Source organism: Perca fluviatilis, chromosome 5 (genome assembly GCF_010015445.1).
Source record: "Perca fluviatilis chromosome 5, GENO_Pfluv_1.0, whole genome shotgun sequence".
Lineage (NCBI taxonomy): Eukaryota > Metazoa > Chordata > Actinopteri > Perciformes > Percidae > Perca > Perca fluviatilis.
In genome coordinates this window covers 4,802,563-4,817,025 of record NC_053116.1, presented here as the reverse complement: position 1 = coordinate 4,817,025, position 14,463 = coordinate 4,802,563, and positions in this window count along the sequence as shown.

Genomic DNA, 14,463 nt, shown 5'->3' with positions numbered 1-14,463 from the left:
CCATTTATGTTGTACTCATTTCCAGAGTTGCACAGTGCTGAGGATAGACTGAAACCAATTGTCATGGAGGAAGTCACTTTGTGTATGGAAGAGTGTACTCCTAGAGGCCAGTTTCCGTGTAACAAAACTGTTTTTGAACTGTGTTGTCTCCTAATGGAGGAGAAAGGATGGGATGCTCCAGCAGATCCACTTGATGCAGCTGATATGTACATCTTGTTAAGAGAGGAAATACAGAAAATTATTTGATGTGTTTAAGATGAATGGATGTTGGATGCAAACAAAATGCCAACTCTTAAAGGGGTGATAGAATGCAAAACCGATTTTACCCTGTCATAGTTGAATAACGACAGTTCGGTGGGTAAATAGGACATACATAGAAGCTCAAAATCCCATTGACACCCTTTTACTATGAAAATTTCATATTTTGAAACTGCCGCTGAAAACGGGCGAATCCCAACAAAGCTGGAAGTTGACGTCAACCTCCCAAAAACCGGAACCTTTGTCAGCCCATGGGTGTATTAAGAGAACGGTCACGCCCAACATTTACATAGGCTACAACTGACTGCCTGAGATCAGTTAGTCTTCTGAATCTAGGTCGCGCAGATCTGCAGAAAATGTATACATTGTTCATATGCTATTTTACCATTAAATTCACTTCTGAGAATTTTTATCGCGAGAAATCAACTACTTAGAGGTCAAATATGGGCCGTTTTACGAAAATTGATGTCTAATTGCAAATTTTGTCCGACTGTGTCGGACTTCAGAGGCTGGTGCTGCCTGTGTTGCTGCCTCGCCTGGCCTTCCTTCCTCCACAGACCCCCGTGTAACACCGGCTTGCTGTGAGCCCGATTGAGCTCCGCACGGCTGCTGCAGCCCACAGCACCTCATACCAGCGCAAAGTCACCGTTTGGGCTGGTGGACTACTACCAAACGCTGCGCTCTGACAGAGCTCAGGGCCTGCAACTCCCCTCTTCCTGCTAGCTAGCTAAATGCCCGGTGTATGTGAGTGAAAGCGCGGTCAGCGAGCTTGTTACGCCAGCATTCTCTTACCACAGATTCTAGTTAATCTTATAATGTGTGTAATTATTATGTGTTGAGTTATTTAAACAAACGATTGGGAAAATAAACGCCCGCTTGTCCATGACTCTCATTGATAGAGCCTGCGGCTGGATGGAGCTCTATCAATGAGAGCTAGCTAGCTCCTCTTAGAATTCCTCTGGAATTCACAAATATTCATTAACTTGAAATCGGACACCGTTGTTAGCTTTATAAAAATATAGTTAGATGTTGTATAAGTGGCGTGGACGAAATTCAAACTGTAAATATAATCGAATTACGACCAAAAATGAAGCTAACTAGCCGCAATCTGTACACATAGGATTGAAGGGACAGTCGCAGCTAACGAAACCCTTACAGCTCACAAATATTCATTAACTTGAAATGGGACACCGTTGTTAGCTTTGTAAAACATATAGTTATATGTTGTATAAGCGTGGACGTAAATTCAAACTGTAAATATATACCGAATTACGACCAAAAAATGAAGCTAACTAGCCGCAATCTGTACACATAGGATTGAAGGGACAGTCGGAGCCAACGAAACCCTTACAGCTCACAAATATTCATTAACTTGAAATCGGAACACGTTGTTAGCTTTATAAAACATATAGTTATATGTTGTATAAGTGGCGTGACGAAATTCAAACTGTAAATATACCGAATTACTTAATCCAAAAATGAAGCTAACTAGCCGCAATCTGTACACATAGGATTGAAGGGACAGTCGCAGCTAACCGAAACCCTTACAGCTCACAAATATTCATTAACTTGAAATCGGACACAGTCGTTAGCTTTATAAAACATATAGTTAGATGTTGTATAAGTGGCGGACGAAATTCAAACTGTAAATATACTCAAATTACGACCAAAAATGAAGCTAACTAGCCGCAATCTGTACACATAGGATTGCAGGGACAGTCGCAGCTAACAAACCCGTACAGCTCACAAATATTCATTAACTTGAAATCGGACACCGTTGTTAGCTTAATAAAACATATAGTTATATGTTGTATAGCTAAGTGGTGTGACATGTGTGTAACATTTGGTAAGAGATTGCTGGTGTAACAAGCTCGCTCGACCGCGCTCCTCACACCGGGCCATTTAGCTAGCAGGAAGAGAGGAGATGCAGGCCCTGGCGGCTTTGTCAGGGCAGCGCGTGTTGGTAGTAGTCCACCAGCCCAAACGGGGTGACTTTGCCGGGTATGAGGTGCTGTGGGCTGCAGCAGCCGTTCCGAGCTCAATCGAGCTCACAGCAAGCCGGGGTCTGTGGAGGAAGGCAGGCCAGGCGGCGAGCCCTAACACAGGCAGCTGAACTCCAACACACAGTTTTACCAAATTTGCAATTAGCCATCCATTTTCGGTAAACGGCCCATATTTGAGCTTTATATCGTTGATTTCTCGCATAAAAAAGTCTCAGAAGTGAATTTGGTAAGGAAACATTGCAGTGTCTGGAATATGAGATTCTGTGTCGTTTCTAATGTATGTGTATTGGAGATTCGGCTCAACCAATCAGCACACGACCTCTAATGCGTGTGTATGGCGAAGTCGCTCAACCAATCAGCTGGCGCTCTCTGTATGTGTGTAGGGGCTAAGGCTCAACCACAGCAGCAGCTCATCTAAATATTCATGACCATACCATATTTGGAAGAAAAGCTCTTGTTACAAATAGGGCCAAAACACAGGGATGCATAAGGGACAATAAAATATCAACCAGGCCATTTTCAGCCCAACTAATGTTACATACCCCATTAGGAGACCATAAGGAACAGTGTGAAATACCCTATATAATCATTCTATCACCCCTTTAAGAGATGAAATTAGAAAACCACAATTCAAGACCCTTAATAAAAATAGCAAAATTGTAGTTACATTTTTATTTAAAAAAGTAATTAATTGAGCGTCAGCATCAGTTCTGGCAGGCCAGGTAGTCAAGACGCTGCTAACGCTATTGGCCAACAACACGGTCTCATCAGCTGATCTGCTCCAGCTGAGCTGCATCAGCTGATCTGGAGTAGCGCATCAGCTGGTCAACACCCCTCGCTGCTTAATTGCTACACTCAAACAGGGCGCCCTATTTAAAGCAGATTCAGTTTGCTCCTACTGCGTTGCTGCTCGTTCTCCGCCCACCACCTCCCCAGCTCCTCCTTGTCGTGTATAACGTGGCATTTGCTTCTATGTCATTGTTGCTGCTCTGTTCATGTGGGGGAATAGTTCAGCTCACACAGTCATAAACTGTGTGAGCGTTCCCTAATGCTGCTGCTGTCCTCTGACTCTGCTATTTCATGGTGCTCATGAAAGGTCAGAGGACTCCCTGAACAGAGCCATACCGCCAAAACTTAATTCAGAATTTATTAGCTGAAATGCAATTATTCAATAAAAATTTCCTAAATGATTTTTATTGTCATGTGTGTTCTTGACTTAATGGACCTGACAGAAGTCAATTTGTTTTTTTCTGCAAAAAATGGGGACAAATGAAAGTGTTAGGTACTATAATATATGCAGTGAGGACATATGAGGAATAGACCTAAACTGGGTTCTAGAGCTTGTAAGCAGTGAAAGAACTTAAGATGGTTTAAAACAACCCACCATAGTGTTATATGTATATTAAGTTGTTTTAATTTGCCAAATATGTATAAAAAATATAGGCCTTGCTATTCCATGTGTTCCTAAGAAATGTTTGACCCCAGCAACACCATTTTCATGTATTTCTCTGATCATCGTGCATCTACTATTAAAACTTTCAGCATAACTGTTTTAGTTTTTGTGTAAGCTCAGCTCTTTCTAAATAAATTGCTAGCTCTGTTTAATTGTGACTAGTTGACACCTTGCACTGGGTGACTTGTTTTTAATCCCAGTGGAATGATTTTTTCACCCTTATGTCAAATATGAATGACTAATAAACACTTTTCTTTTCTCTTCTTGAACTGTATTTTCAAACCTCATTTACCACATCACTTTTACCCATATGGAAAGAGAGCTTCATCAACATTCAATTGAATACCTGAATACAAATGTGAAAAAGTAACATTTTATTAACATTAAACTTCATATTAAACATTTTATTGGTAATACAATAATAAGATGGTTAAATCTCATAACCACATAGCCTGGTCTGTAAAGTGCATATAACCAGAATGACTTGTTTAAGTCTTTTTTTGACTTTTTAAACTAACATTTGACTATTAAAAGTAACATTTAACATGTTTACAGTAAAGAGGCTTTAAAAGAAATCTCAACTAAAGAAATGGTCACAAGCTAAAAGTGCATGAACACCACATGACCAATTCTACATAATAAATGCAGTATATGAAGCATGCAATTTTATATTGATGATTTAAAAAATAAAATATATATCCTTAACATCGTCTCGTATAGCCTCTATCAATGCATCTTCTACAACAGTAACCTGATAAAAAGATCATTAACACCCCAGGTCAACATTGGCTATTCAACCAGGGTCTGTTACCTCAAAAGTTAGATTATAAAATTGAAATCATACATGTCGTGTAGAATTAAGGCAAGTGTTAATGCTTATGACAACCTGGAAAGCTACATGCCAGACTTGCTTTTAGTAACAAAGAAATACCTTCTTGTACTGATTAAAATGAGAACCTGAGAATATGGAACATGGATTCCTAAACAACTACAACCATTTGACATTGCTAGTATCAAATGTGTTGATCCACAAGGTAATGTAAGAATGCACAATTATCAGACTGCATTGTATAGTGCATGTGCAATATCAAACAGTAAATGTATCCAAATTAAAAGCCATAAGTTTTGCTGCTCACAACAATTCTTGCATTGCCGGATTTGGATGACTTAATCAAACTTTCTTTCAGTAACAAAGTAATATTTGCAATTTTAGCACATAATAATCAGATAGTAATAAGTAAACTTTAAAGATAATTTGTATCAGACATTGTCTGTTCATGAAGGAATACAAATTCCAACATGACAAGATACCATTAAATAGATTGATTAACAAGGCGTTGTATCAAGACAATATGACATCCAAGAAAACATCCACTTCAGACCTGCTTTCACTAACTAGGTAGTATTTTAACAATAATCAGCATTATTTAAACTTTAAAGACCTGAATTCAATTGAATCCAAAAAAGACATATAATGCAACATTTTACAAACATGGCTAATGCACAACCCATGGGTAAAATTGTATAGACTGGGAAATTAACAATAGTGTTGAAAAACTGCCAGCCTTACTTTTAGATTATGTACGGTTGTAATTAGTTCAGACTTAAAAAAAATTGGTCTAGATGAACTAGTCTGACTAGAACAATACGCTTGCTGGTCCAACATGACATTCCAGCCAATCGTCAGTTGTGGCTTGGGAACACTTGGCTGAAATGAAATGGCACACAACTTTCACATGGGTCATTATTTTGCAACTTACAAAAAATCCTATAGCTGATATAGCTGCCTGCATAAAGCAGTGATGAAGCATGCCACAGTTGTTGCTGCTGTTGGAATGTAATTCTTAAAAGGAATATTTCACCGCTGGAAAGCTGAATATATCTTTAAATTTGGGTCACTTATGTAGTAGAAATGTGAAAAAAAAATTGAAATTGGTGCCTTCTAGGCCGAGAAAAGCCAGAAAATGTTATTTGGTTTTATATGGATGAAAAACACCAAATCCCAGAATGCACCTGCTTCGTTGCTTTGAGTCCACTTCCAAGCCACGCCTACCGCTTGACAGACAGACAGAGGCATTCAACTCAACTCAAGCATGTTTTATTGTCATTTCAACCATATACACGAAACAACGTTTCATCGTGACTCAAGTGGTGTTACACATTTAAAATATATAAAAACGACATTATATAAAAACGACATAAACAGAAACAGGCTACATTTAGTACACACACTTTATTGAGAATGAGGAGATATCATCACGGCACAGCGCCCCGCCCCTAGAGATCCCCCTTCCGCCATTTTGAGCTGAATGTGTTCATTGTTTGTGTTGGTAGCAGAGGAGGTTCATCTGTTTTTCGCTAGTCTAGATTCAAGAAAATTAACTATTTTAGAATTCCTGGAAGACACTGCTGTGTCAAAGACTGCTTCAGTTCCACACACGATTTTCGTGGAAACCTTAGGAACCATGTGTTACAGTTTTTTCGTATCCCTACATGGAAAAAGCACAAAGCAGAGCATTTGTCCGATGTGATATAATAACACTTGAGTAACTGCAATTAGAAAAAAAGGACATAACTTTCGACCACATCTCCCTGTCGATGAGAGTGTGTTCTCTGCATTTTCATTTGGGTAAGTTCTCTTAAAATCTCTTTAAATGTGTTTGTGTTGTCGGCTTTTAAAGCCACGAAGTGCACCTAACGTTGTTGCCTAGCCTGCTAGCTAACTACAGTTGTAAGCATAAGTGAATACACCCATGCTAATCATTTAACATTAGCCTGTTAGCTGGGTCGCTGTCTTTTGTGACATTTGTGTTTATAAAGTTTAATGTCCGGTGGCATTTTCATTTCTTTTTATAAGCAGTTACTGTATATGCGTAACGTTAGCAGAGATTTAGAAACGTGTGTGTTTATCAGTTGTAGCTGCAGGATGGGTAAAGCTGCTCCTGTTAACTTGACTAGCAACGTTAAATGAAAGCTAAAACTTTTTTTAAATGTAAAAAGTATAACGTTCCGTAACGTTACGTATTAGCATTCATAACATAAACATATTTTTCTTGTGTTTGCTGTCTTTTAACAGGGACTAAGGAACAAACTGAGGCGGTCACTGAGATGGATAAAGACTGAAACAAATACACCCTGTTACCAAACAGGTTAAACTCTGGACCCCAGAGACTGAGAGCATTTTGCAGGACTGTTTTGCCCTGACAGACTGGGATGTGTTTGAGGCTGCAGCCACTCTGGAGGACTCTTCCGTCAGTGTACAGGATTATGCTGAGTATGTGAATGGGTACATCAGCACTTGTGTCGATAACATCGTGCCTACCATACAAATCAGGAAGTTTCCAAACCAGAAGCCCTGGATAAATACTCAGGTACGTCACATGCTGCGCCCTCGATCTCTTGCATTTAGATCGGGCGATGAGACCAAGTACAAAGCTGCAAAGTATGGACTGAGAAAAACCATCACAGCGGCCAAGAGGCAGTACAGAGAGAAGCTGGACAGCTTCTATTCTACTGCTGACTCGGGGCGGATGTGGCAAGGCCTGCAGAACATCACAGACTACAGGTCCACCACCAACAACATCACCTCAACAGACAGCCTGCCGGATGACCTCAATACATTTTACACCCGTTTTGAGGCCCCCAGCTACACTGCAGAAAGGGGGACCACGCACACCTGGACCACCCAACCCCCCTCCCCTCCAACAACCGTCTCAACAATCCAGGTACACAAAGCTCTGAGGAAGATCAATCCCCGCAAAGCAGCAGGACCAGACAACATTCCTGGGCGGGCCCTCAGAGCATGTGCCTATGAGTTGGCTGATGTGCTCACCTCCATCTTCAACCTTTCCCTCAGCCAGTGTATCGTTCCTTCGTGTTTTAAGACCACGACCATCATCCCTCTGCCTAAGAAGAGTACACCCACCTGCCTGAATGACTACAGGCCAGTGGCACTCACTCCGATCATCATGAAGTGTTTCGAGAGAGTGGTGCTGGCCCACATTCAGAACAGCATACCAGACACCCTTGACCCCCTGCAGTATGCCTATCGGCCCAACAGGTCCACTTCAGATGCCATTGCTGCTGTCATCCACTATTCCCTCACTCATCTGGAAAATAAGGACTCATATCTAAGGATACTTTTCATCGATTACAGCTCCGCCTTTAACACGGTCATCCCCCATAAACTCACTCACAAACTGTCCACACTTGGTCTGCACCCCACACTCTGTGACTGGCTCCTAGACTTCCTGACTGGCAGGCCTCAGTCTGTCAGGATTGGTAATAGGACATCAGCCAGTATCACCACAAACATTGGCAATCCACAGGGTTGTGTACTCAGCCCCATCCTCTACACCCTGTTCACCTACGACTGTTGCCTCCCACAAGGATAACATCATCCTGAAGTTCGTGGACGACACCGCAGTCATAGGACGTATCGCTGGCGGTGACGAGGCAGCCTACAGGAGGGAGGTGGCCAGTCTAGTGTCGTGGTGCGGAGACAATAATCTTATCCTCAACACGGACAAGACGAAGGAAATGATAGTGGACATGAGAAAGGAGAGGAGAATGCATCAGCCACTGTTCATCCGGGAGCTTGAAGTGGAGAGGGTAAGCAATTTTAAATACCTGGGTGTCCACATCAGTGAAGACCTCACTTGGACACCTAACGTCACACAGCTGGTCAAGAAGGCCCAACAGCGGCTGTATTTTCTGAGGAGGCTGAGGAGGTCTGGCATGTCGCCTAAGATCCTCAACAACTTCTACAGCTGCGTTATCGAGAGTGTACTGACCAATTGCATTACTGTGTGGTACGGCAGCACTACTGCCATGGACCGCAAACGCCTGCAGAGAGTGGTGAAGACTGCACAGAAGATCACCAGGACTCCACTGCCCTCTCTACAGAACATCTACCATTGCAGAGTCCACAGGAGTAGGGATGCACCGATCCCACTTTTTCAGTCCCGATACCGATACCGATGCCAGGGCATTGTGTATCTGTCGATACCCGATACCGATCCGATACCGTTGCTGAATTAATAATAAACTGTATACCTTCCACATCATACCTTCCTTCCACCATGTGGAAGACACTAAAGGCACCAGACCTTTCTAACTAAACATTACTTTCCTAACTAAGACAAAATAACATAGATTTATTGTATTGAATTCTTATTTATTTGTTATTTAAAAAACAATTGTGCATTCAAATCGAAAATATAATGTAATCAAACTTCTTAAAATAAATTTAAATACATAATAATGGGCCATCAATAATGGGCCACCTTTATATAGTTTTATAATGGCTTATTCTACTGTCAGGAGTACATAGAATATCACAAAAACATGTTAATGTCATCATGTTTACTAAAAGCTTTGATTACTAAAGGGTTGGCTTGGCTCCACGACATTATACAATAACTTTGTATGAAGGGGAATCCATGAAACAGTTACAGAAGCTAAACTATTTGTATTGTGCAAAGTAGTAAGATAAACTCAAATCGAATGAATAGCCTACACATACAAACAACTTTAACACTGTTTCCCTTTCAAAACTAAGTATTCAATTCAATTCAATTTTATTTATAGTATCAAATCATAACATAAGTTATCTCGAGACACTTTACAGATAGAGTAGGTCTAGACCACACTCTATAATTTACAAAGCCCCAACAATTCCAACAATTCCAGTAATTCCCTCAAGAGCAAGCAGTGCGACAGTGGCGAGGAAAAACTCCCTCTTGGGAAGAAACCTCGGACAGACCCAGGCTCTTGGTAGGCGGTGTCTGAGCGCGCGGTTGGGGTGTGATGAACAGTGGCGATAGTAGTCACATTAATAATGGAACAGTGACTGGATGTAGCGGGAAGCTGCAGGGTTCAGCAGGACGCAGCATGACATTGCAGGGCATCGCTGAGCTCAGCAGGGAGTGCAGCAGGACCACGGCGACAGCTGCAACCAGGATCTTGGTGCCAACGTTCTCCAAGGAAATACGCTGGGGGGAAAAAGCATAAGGACTCCGGGGAGTAAACTCCCCAGAAGCTAGGATTAGTAACAAGCATTTCTGGGACGGGCTGCACACAAATAGTAATAGTAATAGTAATAGTAACAGTAATAGAAAGGGAGAGGAGAGAGCAGCTCAGTGTGTCAAAGGAAGGAAGTCCCCCGGCAGTCTAGAACTATAACAGCGTAACTATAACAGGTAACTAAGAGAGACAGGTCATAAGGAGAGGTAGCTTTTTCGGGCTTAGAACTCTCCCCCTGCCGGATCGGGCTTGGCTGGCCTGCCTCTACTTTGTTATGTATTATTAATCTAACAATTATGAAGAGAAGCAGTTGGGCCAGTTAGGTGAACACTGCAACTCCTCACTCCCTAACTATAAGCTTTATCAAAATAGGAGAGTTTTAAGTTCATTCTTGAATGAGGTGACAGTTTCTGCCCCCGAACCCAGATCGGGAGCTGGTTCCATAGGAGAGGAGCCTGATAACTGAAGGCTCTAGCTCCCATTCTACTTTTAGAGACTCTAGGTACCACTAGTAACTCTGCATTCTGGGAGCGCAGTGCTCTAGTGGGACAATAGGGTATTAGGAGCTCTTCTAGATATGATGGTGCTAGACCATTTAGAGCTTTGTAGGTCAAGAGAAGGACTTTAAACTCAATCCTGGATTCAACCGGAAGCCAATGCAGAGAAGCTAATACAGGAGAAATATGATCTCTTTTCTTAGTTCTTGTGAGAACACGGGCTGCAGCATTCTGGATCAGCTGGAGAGTCTTAAGAGACTTATTTGAGCAACCTGACAGTAGGGAATTACAATAGTCCAGCCTGGAAGTAACAAATGCATGCACTAGTTTTTCAACGTCGTTTTGAGACAGGATATTCCTAATTTTGGCAATGTTACGAAGATGAAAAAAGGCTGTTCTTGAGGTTTGTTTTAGATTGGCATTAAAGGATATATCCTGATCAAAGATAACTCCTAAATTTCTAACAGTGGTGCTGGAGGCCAGGGCAGCACCATCCAGAGTAGCTATATCTCTAGATAATGAAGTTCGGAGGTGTTTAGGGCCCAGCACAATAACTTCAGTTTTGTTAGGGTTTAACATCAGAAAATTATAGGTCATCCAGGATTTTATATCCTTAATGCACGCTTGAAATTTAGCTAGCTGACTGGTTTCGTCTGGTTTGATTGACAAGTATAATTGGGTGTCATCCGCATAACAGTGAAAGTTAATTGAGTGTTTTCTAATAATATTGCCTAGAGGAAGCATATATAAGGAGAATAGAATTGGTCCAAGCACTGAGCCTTGAGGAACCCCATGGCTAACTTTAGCGTACTTGGAGGATTTATCATTAACATTCACAAATTGAGATCGATCAGAGAAATAGGACCTAAACCAACTCAGAGCAATTCCTTTAATGCCAACCAAGTGTTCCAATCTCTGTAACAGGATTGAATGGTCAATAGTGTCAAATGCAGCACTAAGATCTAGTAAAACAAGAATGGAGACAAGACCTTTGTCTGCAGCAGTTAAAAGGTTGTTAGTAATTTTCACCAGTGCCGTCTCTGTGCTATGATTCTTTCTAAATCCTGATTGAAAGTCATCAAATAAACTATTGCTATGTAGAAAATCACATAACTGATTAGCAACCACCTTCTCAAGGATCTTGGATAGAAAGGGAAGGTTAGATATAGGTCTATAGTTTGCTAAGACCTCAGGATCCAGGGTGGGTTTTTTCAGAAGAGGTTTTATCACAGCTACTTTAAATGACTGTGGTACATAACCTGTTAATAGAGACATATTGATCATATCTAGTAATGAGGTGTTAACCACAGGTAATGCTTCTTTGAGTAGTCTTGTTGGGATGGGGTCCAAGAGACAGGTAGATGGCTTAGCTGAGGATATCTTTAACATTAATTGTTGAAGGTCTATAGGATAAAAGCAGTCTAAGTATATGTCGAGACTAGTCTTTATTTCTAACGACTCTGCGTTTAAAGGTGAACCGTTAGAAGTTGAGTGTAAAAGGGGATGAATTTTATCTCTAATTGTTGTAATTTTATCATTGAAGAAGCTCATGAAGTCATCACTACTCAGAGCTAGAGGAATAGATGGCTCAGTAGAGCTGTGGCTATCTGTCAGGCCGGGCGCGACAGTGCTGAAAAGAAAACCTTGGGTTGTTCTTGTTTCTTCTATTAGTGATGAGTAATAGTCTGATCTGGCCTTCTTAGGGCCTTCCTATAGGTTTTGAGACTTTCTTGCCAATCCAAACGAGATTCTTCCACCTTGGTGGAACGCCACTTACATTCAAGGTTTTGCGAGATTTGTTTTAATTTGCGAGTTTGGGAGTTATACCAAGGTGCTAGTTTCCTTTGCTTCATCATCTTCTTTTTCAGGGGAGCGACGGAGTCTACACCGTAACACCGTCTACAAATGCATCAATTTGAGAGGGACTGAGGTTAACATACAGGTCCTCTGTTATGTTAAGGCATGACATAGAGTCGAATGCTGTTGGAATATCTTCTTTAAATTTAGCTATAGCACTGTCAGATAAGCATCTGGTGTAGGAGCTTTTATCTAATTTAATATAATCAGGTAGTAAGAATTCGAAAGTGATTAAAGAATGATCTGATAATACCGAATTCTGCGAAAACATTATTAAATCCTCAATTTCAATACCATATGCCAGCACAAGGTCGAGGGTGTGGTTAAAACAGTGTGTCGCCTTGTGCACACTCTGACTGAAACCGATTGAATCCAGTAATGAGTTGAAAGCAGTACTAAGGCTGTCATTGTCAACGTCCACATGGATATTAAAATCACCTACAAGAAGTACTTGGTCTGATTTAAGGACTAAACATGATAAAAACTCTGAGAATTCAGATAAAAATTCAGAATACGGACCTGGAGCCCTGTAAATAACAACGAAAATAATTGGCTGTAATGTTTTCCATTTTGGATGTTGAAGATTAAGAACAAGACTTTCAAATGAGTTATAATGTAATTTAGGTTTAGGAGTAATTAACAGGCTTGCATCAAAGATGGCTGCAACTCCCCCTCCTCGGCCTGAGCCTCTAGGAATTTGAGTATTAATATGGCTGGGAGGAGTGGCTTCATTTAGACTAACATAGTCTTCATGGCCCAGCCAGGTTTCAGTAAGACAAAATAAATCAATTTTATTATCTGATATCAACTCGTTTACCAATACTGCTTTAGAAGACAGAGATCTAATATTTAATAGTCCACATCTAATTTTCCTATTTTGTTCTATTGCGTAGTTTTAATTCCAATTAGGTTGTTAAGTATAGCGCATCTTTTGTTTACCTTTGATTTAACCGATCTGAGCCGGGGACAGACACCGCGCTTATTAGACTATGAGTGGGCTGCATCGTCTAACGGAAGCACAGAGGGGCGCTAGCACTGCACCTCTGATTACTAATATCAAACTTGGGTTGTCATGGTTTATGTCTGATAAATTCGTTCAGATTTTTGATATGAGAGCGGCACCGTCCCAGGTGGAATGAATGCCGTCTCTCTCAATCAGACCAGGCTTTCCCCAGAACGCCTCCAGTTATTCACATAGCCCACATCATTAGCTGGGCACCACCCGACAACCAGCGGTGGAAGGATGACGTACGGCTGTACATTTCATCATTGGTCAGGTTTGGCAGGGGTCCAGAGAAAACTACTGAGTCCGACATTGTCTTTGGCGTATGCACAAAGTGACTCAACATTCATTTTAGTGATCTTCGATTTACGACCATTACCATCTACGGAAGTATGATCTTACTGTATTTACGGTTCTTTTGCCAGCAGCTTTAGATGGGTTTCTTATATCGCCTCCAGCCCCGGGGCACATATGACCGTAGGTAGGCCTACTGTAGCCGCCGGGCCGCTGGCTTCACATATCGCAGTATAGAGCTCCCAATAACCAGAACTGGCTTCTCAGCGGGTGTATCGCTGAGTAGGAGAAACTGTTAGAGAGGCGAAGACGCCTGTTTAGAGCGACCCGTCATCATGTGCACTCCCCTGGTCTAGATCTAACGCTACGCCCTCGGACAGTCACCCACTCGCCCGGCTGCTCGGGGTCTGCCGGGGACAGCTAGCAGAAGCTACAGAAGCTACAGTATGTTGGCCCGCATTAACTACATGGTGCTGGCTAGCTACGGAAGCATACGATTCTGATTCCATGATGCGGAGCCGTGACTCAAATTCACTAAGCCTTGCCTCCAAAACAGCGAATATACTACATTTATTACATGTATCGTTATCACTAAAGGAGGCAGATGAATAGCTAAACATTTGACACACAGAGCAAGAAAGAGCAGGAGAGGGAGAGGAATTAGCCATTGCTAATGGCTAAGCTAAAGTAGCTAACAGTGTTTTAACAATTGTAAATTCAGCGAGTCAGTCACTGTAAGTGAGGCTAGGAAGTATAAGTGCTTGAGTAAAACAATTGTAATTCAAATGCAATCCAGGCAAATAGCCGCTAATTTAAACAGTGAAGCAGAGTTCAGTAAGTTTTTGCCGGAGCAGCAAACTAGCGTTTGTAACACGGGAACACCGGAAGTGACACAATACGCTCACCTTACACGTCGGCCGTAGTTGTAAGCTAGTACCGTATAACCACTACCTTGGCCACAGGTAAGTTAGGTTGTAGTGGGGGACTGAACGTAGCTCGGCTGTCAGCCTCCTTCGCTGTTTGAATAACGTTAGTAGGTTGGCGGACGTATTTCAGCGAGGCAAGAAATCTTAA